This window comes from Anastrepha obliqua, chromosome 4, assembly GCF_027943255.1.
Source record: "Anastrepha obliqua isolate idAnaObli1 chromosome 4, idAnaObli1_1.0, whole genome shotgun sequence".
NCBI classification, from domain to species: Eukaryota; Metazoa; Arthropoda; class Insecta; order Diptera; family Tephritidae; genus Anastrepha; species Anastrepha obliqua.
Window position 1 is genome coordinate 124999936 of NC_072895.1, and position 12377 is coordinate 125012312.

The following is a 12377-nucleotide window of genomic DNA, read 5'->3' on the forward strand; positions in this document are numbered from 1 at the left end:
CGTTTTCAGTTGCGTGTAGCGGATACTTCCTATCAATAATTTCATAAGCCGGTTCAGAGTTGCAGACATGTGAAGGGTGAATAAAATGAGTATTAAACAAAACACTGTTAAATACTCACACTTATGGCAGATTTGTGGAAATTAAAAAAAAAATTATACTATATTCCTGTTAGTTTGTGTGTTTTTATGAAAGGTAGTGGAAATGTAAAAGTTCGAAGAAATTTCAAATTCTGATAGTTTTAATTTTTCGCATATTGTTTCGAGGTTGCAAAATATTCATGAATTTATATTTCTCAAAAACTTGTATTTATTCAATATATAGTAAGATTTTACCTTTTTTAGTTCCGATCAAAGCTGCCAAGAAATGGCGAGGTAAATTACTTTCTCTGCTTATTCATAATTATTTGGATATATTTATGTACTTGGACGCATCATTCACCACACGAACCAAGCTTTGCTGTTTTTTAACGGAGTTAAATATAAGAGTCATTACATTCTAAGACATACTCCAAAATATATATTTGAAAAAATACTAAAATTTAAGTGAGCTGGACTGATTTGAAAGTATTTTGATTCCGTTAATAAAATATTTAAACATTTTTATGTTTAAACATTATGAATGTTTATAGTTTTCATTCATAAAGATACACTAACTCCAAAGGAGTTTACGTTATAGCAGCAACTAGAAGCAACTTTAACGTTGAAAGTTAACCACCACAAAGACGTGCGATGGGTAGTCGAGCAGAGGCCATGAATATTACTAAAACAAATATATGTTAGGTCTTTGGCCAAGCCTCTCCTAATGTGGTGTGCGTCTTGATGTTGTTTTCCAAATTGAAGGACCTACAGTTTTAAGCCGAATCCGAACGGCAGATATTTTTTAAGAGGAGGACTTTCTTTGCCGAATATTGTACACGCGGAGGTTTGCCATTACCTGCCGAATGGCGACCGTTATTACAAACAACTTTTTCTATCGTTTTGCTGTTTATGGACGCAGAGTTGAACCTACGCAGTTCCGAATGGTACTCACGCACCAATTATTCGGCTACGGCGGTCGATATTATATATCACAAATGACACCACTTTCGAATCAGCAATAAGAAAATGGCAATATAAATGAGTTGGAATTGTTGATTTGCCGTTTGTATAAGCCATATGAAGGATTAAGGTCAACGGCTTGAATTTTCATTGTTTCAATGTAATCACCAATGACTTAATTTTTTAATCGAATAGTTAGGATAGATTTGATAAAATGCTCAGAAAAGGATTGCCCAATTCTATTCCTACATCTACTTAAACGTTCCCGACGCTGAGGCAAATTCTTCAAACTTCTCATTGCTTGAGTTCCTTGAGTGATTTTTAGCTAGCAAATCTAATAAAACAATAATATCAAGGCTCGAGCGCTCTTAATGAAAACCCCTATATAAAAATATACAATTATCTGCGTTTGTATTTGCTTCTGCTTTTATGCGATTTTTGCGCCTGAGTGATATTTTTTTTTTTTTGATAGTTTAGTGAAACGCTTTATCTTCATGTATTTAACGGGAATTTTTTTGATGTAATATGCACTAATTAAAATCGACTAGTTGAATTACGAGTAATGAAAAAATTACAATTATCATTCCACGTACAATGAAATTTGGTGAAAAAGTGACAAAAGTTAATGATATCTGCCATTTTACTTAGTTTGACGTATTTAATTAAAATGACTGACAAATTACATGGAACGAAAGCTTAGCAGTGAAACGTAAAAAATTCTATGAATGTCAACGGAGCCAGAATATTATCAAACATCTTCAACATTAAAAATAAAGCAAACAAAAATAAATAAAAAAACAAATAGTTTGACTACTGACTGGCAAAAAATATAAAAAGTTAAGATTTTGGATGGCTGCGTAACATTTGCATATATCAAATGTGAACCCATCATGAGCGGCCATTTGTATGCAAAGGCAGCCCCTAATGTGCAGACGCAATCACATGAAAACACTCTTTTAAGAATAAATGTCAAATACGCACATAGAAGCAATGCGAGAACTGCACAAACAAATAAAAAGCTTAGAGCAAAAACAAAAAAAAAAAACTTAAATTTGACATCAGAAAAAAAGAAATTGGCGAGTTCTCTGCTGAACTCTTAAGGATGCCTTTACCGCTATTCGCTTGTTGATTCTCCAAATACCTTTGAAACACAAACAACTTATTACGATACTTCGCTACAATATCCACCAACGATGCCATACAGATTCATCAAATGGAAATTACTGATATGGAAAAAGCTGATTTTTGCTATCGAACAATTTTTTTTAACCTCGAAATTCTGTTTATTTTGAATCAAACTTGTGAATGATAAGCGACAGACTGGTAGTTGGCCGCACATACGTATATACTTACGATGCTCACTCCTTTATGACCGCTGTGGTCTACCACGTGCACAGCACTAATAATCATATTCCACATACGCCGCTAGCTACGCGTTTCGATCCACAGTTCATCGCCTGCTGTCTACATTTTATGGTTTGTTTACATGCGATTTTTTTACAACGTTGTTACTTTTGGCTTTGTATGGCGCGTTCAACGCATGTGGCTACTGCTTTTGTCGCAAACTTGGTGCCGCACAATTTTAGTCCTTCGCACGGTTTCGCGGCAAACAGACGTGCTTTTAAATCCTTCCACGCCAAATCAGAGTGAATGATAGCAGAAAAGGAAAATTATTTTTGATAAGAGTTTGTGAAAATATTTTTGGATTAAAAAAGGGATTCGTATAAAAGTATTTGCCCTATTGAAGCAGTGATTAAAAACTCTAACGAACTTGTGGTAAAAGAGTTAAAAAAAAATTTATAACTACCAAATACAAAAAATGTTAAATGCATATGTGTATATGTATCATCATCAGAAAAGCTTTAAATTGCGTTTTTTCGGCATTGGGGGTTTTATAAAATTTTGAAATAATATCTTCCAAAATTGTTTAATGGATACGAAAAAAAAAACTTTATGCGACGAATGGCTTGATTTGTTTTTTATTTCATTTTTAATTCAAAAATATAGTTTCGTAGACAATAAAGTTGAAATATGAAATAATTTATGTGAAGTGTGAAGAATTATTTTTGAATTGAAACAAAAAAATTAATATGAAAGAGATTGCGTATTTTATTTAAACTAAATCACATTTGATTCAAAAGCAAATGAACTACAAAAAGCAAAAAAAATCAATTCAAAAAACTTAAATTTGATTTTCTAGAAAACATTTTTTTTACTTTTTAAGTTAAATTTTACAGACAAGGAAAAATCCTTCAATTCAGAAGAAGTATGTTCAAGTTAATTCCTTTTTTAACAGTTGAATTTAATGTCAGGTTAAATATTACAAATAAGTGAAAAGCTTCAATTTAAGAACCCTACGTTTGAATTAAAAAAGAAATATTTTAGTTTATGTTAAATTTTGCAAAAAAGTGAAAAAGATTCAATTCAAAATGTATACCTAATTTTAACATCATAAAATACAAAAAAAAAATTTGAATTTGCGTTTAAAGTTGAAAACGAGTGCAAAAACTTCTATACTGAAAATTAAAATTTGAATTAAAGCACAAAAAAAAAAAAATAAATAAAACGAACGAAACTTTGATTTGGAGTTAAATATCTTAAATAAAAACCTCTGCAATGCATAAACAGAAAAAAATGGTTTTCAAATAATATAATTTGCATATGACTAAATAGTTGGTGTATAGTTTCTCTTTCAATTATCTTCAATAGAAATTTCTACACTTACTTGACAATGGCCACAGACTCCAGTAATGAATGCATTGCGCAAGCGGTACCATTTTTCAAAGAACACAAAAAAAAAAAATTGGAGCAAATAAAGTATAAACACACACTGTAGATGGATGATGTTTACATTACATTTCTTTAATCACATTTGCTTTTAAAATCACAAAAATTGGTAACCGACTTGAAGGTTGCTGCCGAAGGCATAGAGTCAGTACATACGGCCAGTGTTGTCAAAGTAAAACAAAACTTTTCAGTTGAAACACATTGCCAGGGAGGAAAAATGAATAAAAGAAATTTTTTTTTTAATTTCCGAGCTAAGCAGAGTTTTCCTTACAAAAGTTTCGTTTAAATTTTCAGAAGTGTGCTTTTATGAAAGCATTTGAGCTTGAGCTCAGAAACATGGGCAGTGGACTCAGTTTTTAGAAAAAACTGGTACCGATATATCTGGATTTACTGAGACATAAAACTCATTCACAACACTCTAAGTTGGAGTATAAACAATATACAGCAGCACTAGATATCTGTAGGTTATCTAATAACTGAAATAACGGGAAACATTTTTCATACCATTTTAATTTAGGCCTTCACCAACATCAACTAGCCTTCGAAATTGTGTGATCCGACCTAAACTTTGGATTAAACATTTTCCTGCCAGGCAAAATAAAATCACTGATGTGAATAAGTATGATGCAATCAGTTGGTTAGTTAATTCTAACCAGGCGTCTTTTGGAGTTTTCTACAATATTTCAGAAAAGAAAAGAAAAGTGGCGTCATACAAACAATTTTTGAGATGAAAAGCCGAAAAAGATTATGCTACTAACTATGCGAAGTAGTAGAGCATTTCCTATTTAAATGCCATACTATTTCAGGTTCCTGCGGAACCACTTCTAGCAGAGAAGATTAGGTAGAACCTCTCTGAAGAAGCTCAATAGGCGCTTCAAATGATCATTACAGTAAAGGATATGTAAATATATGATTGAGAAAATGCTTGTTGAGCATCTTAATGAGCCTCTTCGGTCTTCGAGTAAACGCTCTAAGATCAACCCAGGCGGTTACTGTGCATATAAATAGTGCGGTTACAGTGCATATCATGAATTAATAAAATACATCTTACGAGCATGCAGGTTAATTTGACACTGTGCTTGATACAATGAAAAGTAATGACATTGAATACCTATAAGCCTTTGCGATCTGCCTTCATTGCCTGTTACAAATTTTCTGCTGAATAAATTTTAAGCCGCAAAATGTTTACAGTAAGTAAGAGGACTAAAGACTTGCCAATAAAATTCATGAAAAATGCTGAGCCAAACTTAAGGCTGCTTATAGCAAATAGAATAGGTAATAATGAAATTGTGAACAAAACGCATTTCCTGATGCTTAACAATTAATGAATTTTTACCGTATGAAATAGCAAACTATTAAATGAGCAAGCTAATACATTTTTAAATGAATTGCTTTCATTACATACTGAAAGCCGAAGAGACGAAAGTTTAAAATTTAGTGTGAAAAATATTTCTAACTGCTTTGGTATGCGATTTTCACAGCTAACTTTTGCTCCTCAGTGGGGTGGAAGAAAGATAAATAAATTATGCCCAACGAAATGTTGTTGCTCGGATGTTGTCTGCTGGCCGTTGATAACCGCTTTAGTATGGATTAAGTCAACAATTGAATTTTGTAGTCGTGCCCACATGAATTTTGCATTTACTGCCTTAGACAACATCTGCATTTTAGAGAATTATTACCACAAAGAGTCCCTGTGGCCACGAAATGTTTATTTATGTATTATGGACATTAAACATCAAAACTAAAGAAAACGTTACCAAACTTTAATCCTTTGTTGCATTTTTATGTACATATACTTCCTTTAAATAATTTAAGCTCTCATAGGAAGAAATTGTTCGCTAGCAATTAGTGGTAAAGGTGTGAGCGTTCTGTGATAGATTTTTCGCAGCTTTAGCATCAAGATGTAGCCACAGTGAGACAACCAATTTTCACTGTTCGGTTTTAAGTCGATGTTTTGCTCTCTAAGCTACAGCAGCCATTGTGGTGAGGGGTAATTAGAGATGTAAATTTTCGGGATGCCTTGATTTATACTGAAAGCCCTGTGCAGTTTTTCTTTCACGTTAACTTTTGCATGCGGCCGGGATCCCGTGGTACCGGGATTGACATCGCGAGTGGACATACTCATAGAAAATAAAATGTAGGTGGTAGCAGTTTGCCAACGAACATATTTATTTAACTAACTTCCCTAAAAGTTTTATAGAATCATAAAATAGTGAGGGCAAAAATAAATTAATACACATTTAAGTATATGCCAAAAAGTTTGATAAACTCTATTCAAAAAAAATGAACAAAAATTTCATGACTGATGTTTCACGTTTTACAATAAAAAAGTATTTGCTGAAATAAGTATATATACAATAGTTATGGCTCACATAACCCGCAGCTAAATAAATTTTTTTAGTACTCATAGCTGAAAGTGAATAACTATCCATTATGCAGCACTGAGTCTGGCTGCGTATGTTTTTACTCACACTTTTACAAATATTAACATACATATGCGCACAAATCTTAACATACATATGCGCAGATTTTCAAATGAATTTGAGTGCTGCGATATGCACTGGTTTGTCAAGTATGTGGGAAGGCATGAAAATAGAGTATAATTTGTACCAATCTCAAACGTATATTCTCGTAAGTAGGAGTATAAGCATCTGCGGTTGTATTATTGATGGGTTACATTTATTAATGCCATAAAATTGCTCTTAAAGTTGGTATATTGAATTGTTTTCAAGCGAAACCTGTGTAATTTGCAGAGAGTGTTGCAATAAATTCTATTTTGTTAAAAGGCGCAATAATTTTCTTATTGTCTTGCATCAGATCACATTACGGAATCAAGCACATTTATAAAGGGTGTGTTAGTATCATCACATCGATGTTGAAAAATTATTTTTGGTAAATGTTTACTATGACGACGTCTGTGGTACGCCATCCTAGACTACCAATTTTACTAATTTGTAATGAAAATTATTTTGACTATTATGTCTATCTAATCTTTCAGTAAATTTCGAGGCACGTAGTTATTCAATTTTCGAAGACTATGAGTATACGCAAAAGATCGAATGCAAGGTTGGTGGCGCTATGCTCTCAAACCAAATATTGTTTAGGGGTAGGAAGGTGAAATGGTTGAAGTATCAGTCTGGCACTCAACAAGTAGCACTAAAGCGCCGTTGTGATACCATTTTGAGACCTCCAATGGGCACATATCTACAGCCAACCAGAGAAAAATATCTATTCCCGAGAAATAAGTTGTGCAATTTCGGGCGGCCGCCGTAGCCGAATGGGTTGGTGCGTGACTACCATTCGGAATTCACAGAGAGAACGTTAGAATCTCGGTGAAACACCAAAATTAAGAAAAACATTTTTCTAATAGCGGTCGCCACTCAGCAGGCAATGGCAAACCTCCGAGTGCATTTCTGCCATGAAAAAGCTCCTCATAAAAATATCTGCCGTCCCTCTATTTGTAGAACAACATCAAGACGCACACCACAAATAGGAGGAGGAGTTCGGCCAAACACCCAAAGAGGTGTACGCGCCAATTAGATATATATATGTATATAATTTCCCTTTAACAACAACCAGGAGGATGGCGATTAGCGGGTAGGAGACCTCTGCGTTGACACCAATACAAGCAGTCATTTGCCCCCTCCCCAGTTGAGTGGCATTATATCCCTTCCGAAGAGCTTCCAACAAAACTAGGCATCCGTACGTTAAAATTGACGGAACCACTCCGTTGTACAATCCTTGAGTCCCCATTTTTTACCGAACATATATTTGTAAGAGTAGAAAGCTATGCTCGCTTTCTTTACCAAATTTTCAATGTGTAGCTTTCAATGGAGTTTGGAGTCAAGTATCACTCCAAGATACATAACTGTGATGAAAGCGTGAGAACGTGGTTATTTAATCTGGGAAGTTTAAATTGTGGAGGTTTATATTTTCTGGTAAATAGCATCAGTTCCGTTTTATCGGAGATGACTCTGAAGGAGCCCAGCGACTGAGTACTGCCAATTTTCCAAGATCTCAGACATGATTTAGGGAAACGGTTCCGATACCATTAGGACCACGCCATCAGCGTATGCTACTACCTCAACCCCACTCTTATTAAGCTTAGTCAATGCTTCGTCAATAGCAACTAGCCAAAGGAGTGGTGAAAGGACACCACCTGGCGGCGTCCCCCTGCATGCTTATATTAATATTGCTGTTACAACGCAATGTAATTTCGTTGTAATCAATAACTACTTTTGTTTGGTGCTAAAAAATGCATACTTGCCCTGCACTTCACGAGTTCGGTTCAAAGTAAAGCGAACGAAGAAAGCTCGTTCTTTTACTTTGGAGCCATCGCCGTGTGCAGACGAGTGCGCTGAAGCACAAATGTAAGTATATACATATATATAATATATATATGCATATATCTGTATGAATTATATCTGTATGAATTGTAGATGTAAATGAATTGTAAACTTTTTTTTCTGAATAAAATTGTTTACCTCGTGCTAGTGGAAACCATGGACGATCGCAGTCCAATCTGACTTCTGTTTACGGAATGGTGGCACCATCTCGTAATAGATCTAGCATTACAACGTGGACAGGTCATCCAATCAACACGCACTGCACTGCTGCAAAAGCGACTGTACCTTTTTACCCTCCAGCACCATTTAGTTGCAACACGAATTTGACACCAGGACTTAACAATCTTCCATCTACAGTACTTGGTCGGTTAGAAGCAGAACAATCCCCACGGACACAGCTGCACTCAACCTCTTGGCGGCATGTTTCGTCCTCTTATAGGAATATGCATACAGTTTATGGTGATGCTGCACCGGGTGTGGGTAGCACTCCACCAGTCAATTCGGTTTTGACTAGTGCCCAAGACGCACCAGCCAGGGTGCCTAATAGCTACGTCGCTTACCGACAGTGGCCACAGATATCTATCGGTCCTACTCCTACCGCGCCAGCTGCGATATCTGAAATGAGGTTATCCTCTACGTAAATAGCATCAAGACAAGTTATAAATAAAGATCTTCCGACGTTCTCCGGCAAGCCGGAAGAGTGGCCGCTTTTTATCACCAGCTTCGAACAATCAACTGAGCAGTGCGGTTTCACAGATTCCGAGAATCTTATTCGGCTACAGCGATGCCTGAAGGGGGTGGCACTAGAGGCAGTGAGGGGTAAATTAATGGCGCTTGCAGCCGTATGGCAGGCCATTGAAACTTTACGGATGCTATATGGGCGTCCAGACGTCATATGTCATTCACTGCAACGCAAGCTACGTCAGGAGTCATTGGTAAGGTATGACAAGCTGGAAACCCTAATTCAGTTTGCACTTGCGGTACAAAATTGTTGTTGTACTCTGAAAGCTATTGGCTTCTCTTCTTATTTAAATGATCCGATGCTACTTTCTGAGCTACTTTGCAAATTACCAAGCGACTTGAAATTAGAGTGGGGTAGATATAGGGTTTCACTGCTTCATGCTGACATAAGTGAGTTCGACTATTGGCTTTTCAAATAGGTGACGTGCGCTAGTCAAGTCGTCTCCGCAAATAATTCCGGCGATGACGTCAAAGTTAACATTAATCAATTTAAGAAAAGGGTGCTCGTGCACGGCGTAGTTCACACCAGCAGTGCCACAAGCTCTCAACCTTATTGCCTTCAGTGCAGTGGTGATCATCGACTCGAGAAATGCAAACAGTTTTGCGATTTGTCTACCAACGATAGGTGTGCTTTGTTCGCGACAATAAGCTATGCATCAGTTGCTTCCGCAAACATTTCCTGAAGAACTGCCCATTGCATAGCCGTTGTGGTATTGATGGTTGCACAAAGCCACACCATGTTCTGTTCCATTCAAATTATTCGGTCAATCCAAGCCATAAAGCAGCTGTGATGTTACAAAGGAAGAGCAGGCGACAAAGACATTGTTGCGTTACGTTCCAGTAATACTCTAGGGCAAATCCAAGTGCATAAAGACGTATGCGTTAATAGACGAGGGATCCCCATGTACACTCTTGCACATTGCTGAAGAGCTTGGTTTGGATGGTCCATCAGATGAGCTGTGTCTCAGGTGGACGGGTGATATAACACAGGTAGAGGTGATGCACATCTGCTCCTGTGTGTCAACTGAACACATGGATTAAAAATGTTAAAGGCTAATTACGCGTTAGAGGCAGTTGGTATTAGCATGTAAGATGAACCACTGAAATCCAAAGCAGATGAACGGGCTCTTGCCATTATGCAATTGACTACAAAGTACTTGGAAAATGAAAAGCGTTGGGAAACGGGTTTATTGTGGAAATTCGATAAAATCGATTTACCAAATTCGTATCCATGGCATTGCAACGCCTCAGTTGTTTGGAAAAACGCATGGCACGGGACCCACTCTTACGGAATTTTCTCAACAAACAAATTCGTGAGTATGAAGATAAAGGATATATTCGGAAATTGGCAAAAGATGAGATATCTCATGAAAAAGGTCATGGTTTATTCCAATTTTTAAATAAATAATAAAAATAAAAACAAGACAAGGCTCGTTTGGGCTGCCGCTGCCACTTATCTAAGAGCCACCGTCAGTGGTAAGGTGAAATGTTGCTTAGTGGCCTCGAAGTCTCGAGTGGCGCCACTGAAACCAGTTTTTATACCGTGGTTAGAACTGATGGGTGCCATTTTGGGCTTGCGACTCGCAAAATTTATTAGAAATGAATTAACCTTGCCTATCAGCGAGGAGGTGTACTGGATCGATTCAAAGAACGTTCTTCACTGGATCCGATCAGACACTCGAAAGTTCAGTCAATTTGTTGGCGTAAGAATCGGAGAAATTTTGGAGTCATCTAGTATCAATAACTGGAGGTGGGTGGAGAATTGCGTTGGTTCCAAGGTCCTCAATTCTTGACTTTGCCTTCGTTGGAGTTGCCAGAGACGATTTAAGTAAACTCTGCAGAACATGAGTTAGTTCATCACATCGAGCTTAATACAACCCTTAGCTTCACATCCTTTACGGAAGTTGTACCTCATGTGTCGAGGTTCAGTAAGTGGGAGAAGCTGCGTGGTGCAACAAGATACGCTTTGCGGTTCCTTCGGTTAATAAACAGGAGACCAGCTAAATAAGAGTTCGTTCAGATGATGTTGCAGGACACCACAGTAAACAGCGCCGAAGTTTTAATTGTTGTTTGGAAAAACGAAAAGGTCGAATCGATTCGATAGAGGGAGTCCCTGTTAGCGTGAAAATACCCATAATTTTGCCCTCACGCCATCCAGTGGCACTTCTAATAATCAATTTTTTCCATCGTAAATATCACCATCATCACAACGAAGTCGTAGTCAATGAAATCCGTCAAAAATACTGGGTGAGGGGATTAAGAGCGTTGGTAGGTAGCGTCGGAAGAAAGTGTCTAGTTTGCCGAATCCGTAAGGCAATACTACAGCCTCCTCAAATGGGTTCTCTGCCACCTGAACGACTCGCGTTGAATATGGGCCCATTTACATACACTGGAGTAAATTTCTTCGGACCGATAAACGTCGTTGTTGGTAGACATCATGAGAAACGGGTGTATTATTCACTTGCCTCACTATTCGCGCAGTGCATATTTAAATTACCCACTCTCTATCCACAGATGCATTTTTACTTATTCTGAAGCAATTTATCTGTCGTCGTGGTGAGCCCAGGCGAATTATTTCAGACAATGCCACAAATTTTAGAGGCGCAAGTCGTATTTTACAAGCCGAGATAGAGAGAATTTCGTCTGATGAGCTAGAGCAAAAGTACCCGGAGGTGGAGTGGCGTTTTATACCCCCGGCCGCACCGCACCTATTTTATCGGACATACTTCGCGCGAACATTATACACGAGTACATACTTCGAGCAGCACTAGCAGATGTCGAAAACGTCTTAAATTCCAGACCACTGACATACATTCCTCTGGATACAGCAAATGACGAGGCACTCACTCCGAATCAGTTTTTGCTTGGTGGGTCAAGCGGACTACGAGAACGAAGCATTGAAGGCAGCAGCGGTGCCACACTCCGAAAAAACTTTAGGGTCGCGTCACAGCTGGCTGACCAGTTTTGGAGACGGTGAGTGAGGGAATATCTGCCTAATCTCACTCGTCGCGCAAAATGGTATCAACCTCCTCCTGAACCTGTCGACAACGGTGACGTGGTAATCAACGTCGATGAAACAAGGAAACGCAACACCTGGATCAAAGGAATTATAGTTGAAGTTTTGCGAGCAAAGGATGGCCAAGCCCGGAGCGCTATCGTGAAAACCATACATGGATTGATAACCCGACCTGTTGTTAAGTTAGCAAAATTGGACTTATCTGGGTAAACTTTGACGCCAGGCGTCAAGTTTACGACGGGGGAATGTTACAACGCAGTGTAGTTGCGTTGTAATCAGTAACTACTTTTATTTGGTGCTAAAAAATGCATACTTGCCCTGCACTTCACGAGTTCGGTTCAAAGTAAAGCGAATGAAGAATTGGTTAAGAGGAATGATATCTAATAGGCATTAAACTCTGATTGTCCCAAAAAATGCCTACTTCTTTTCATCAAGGCTGGTCGTCAATA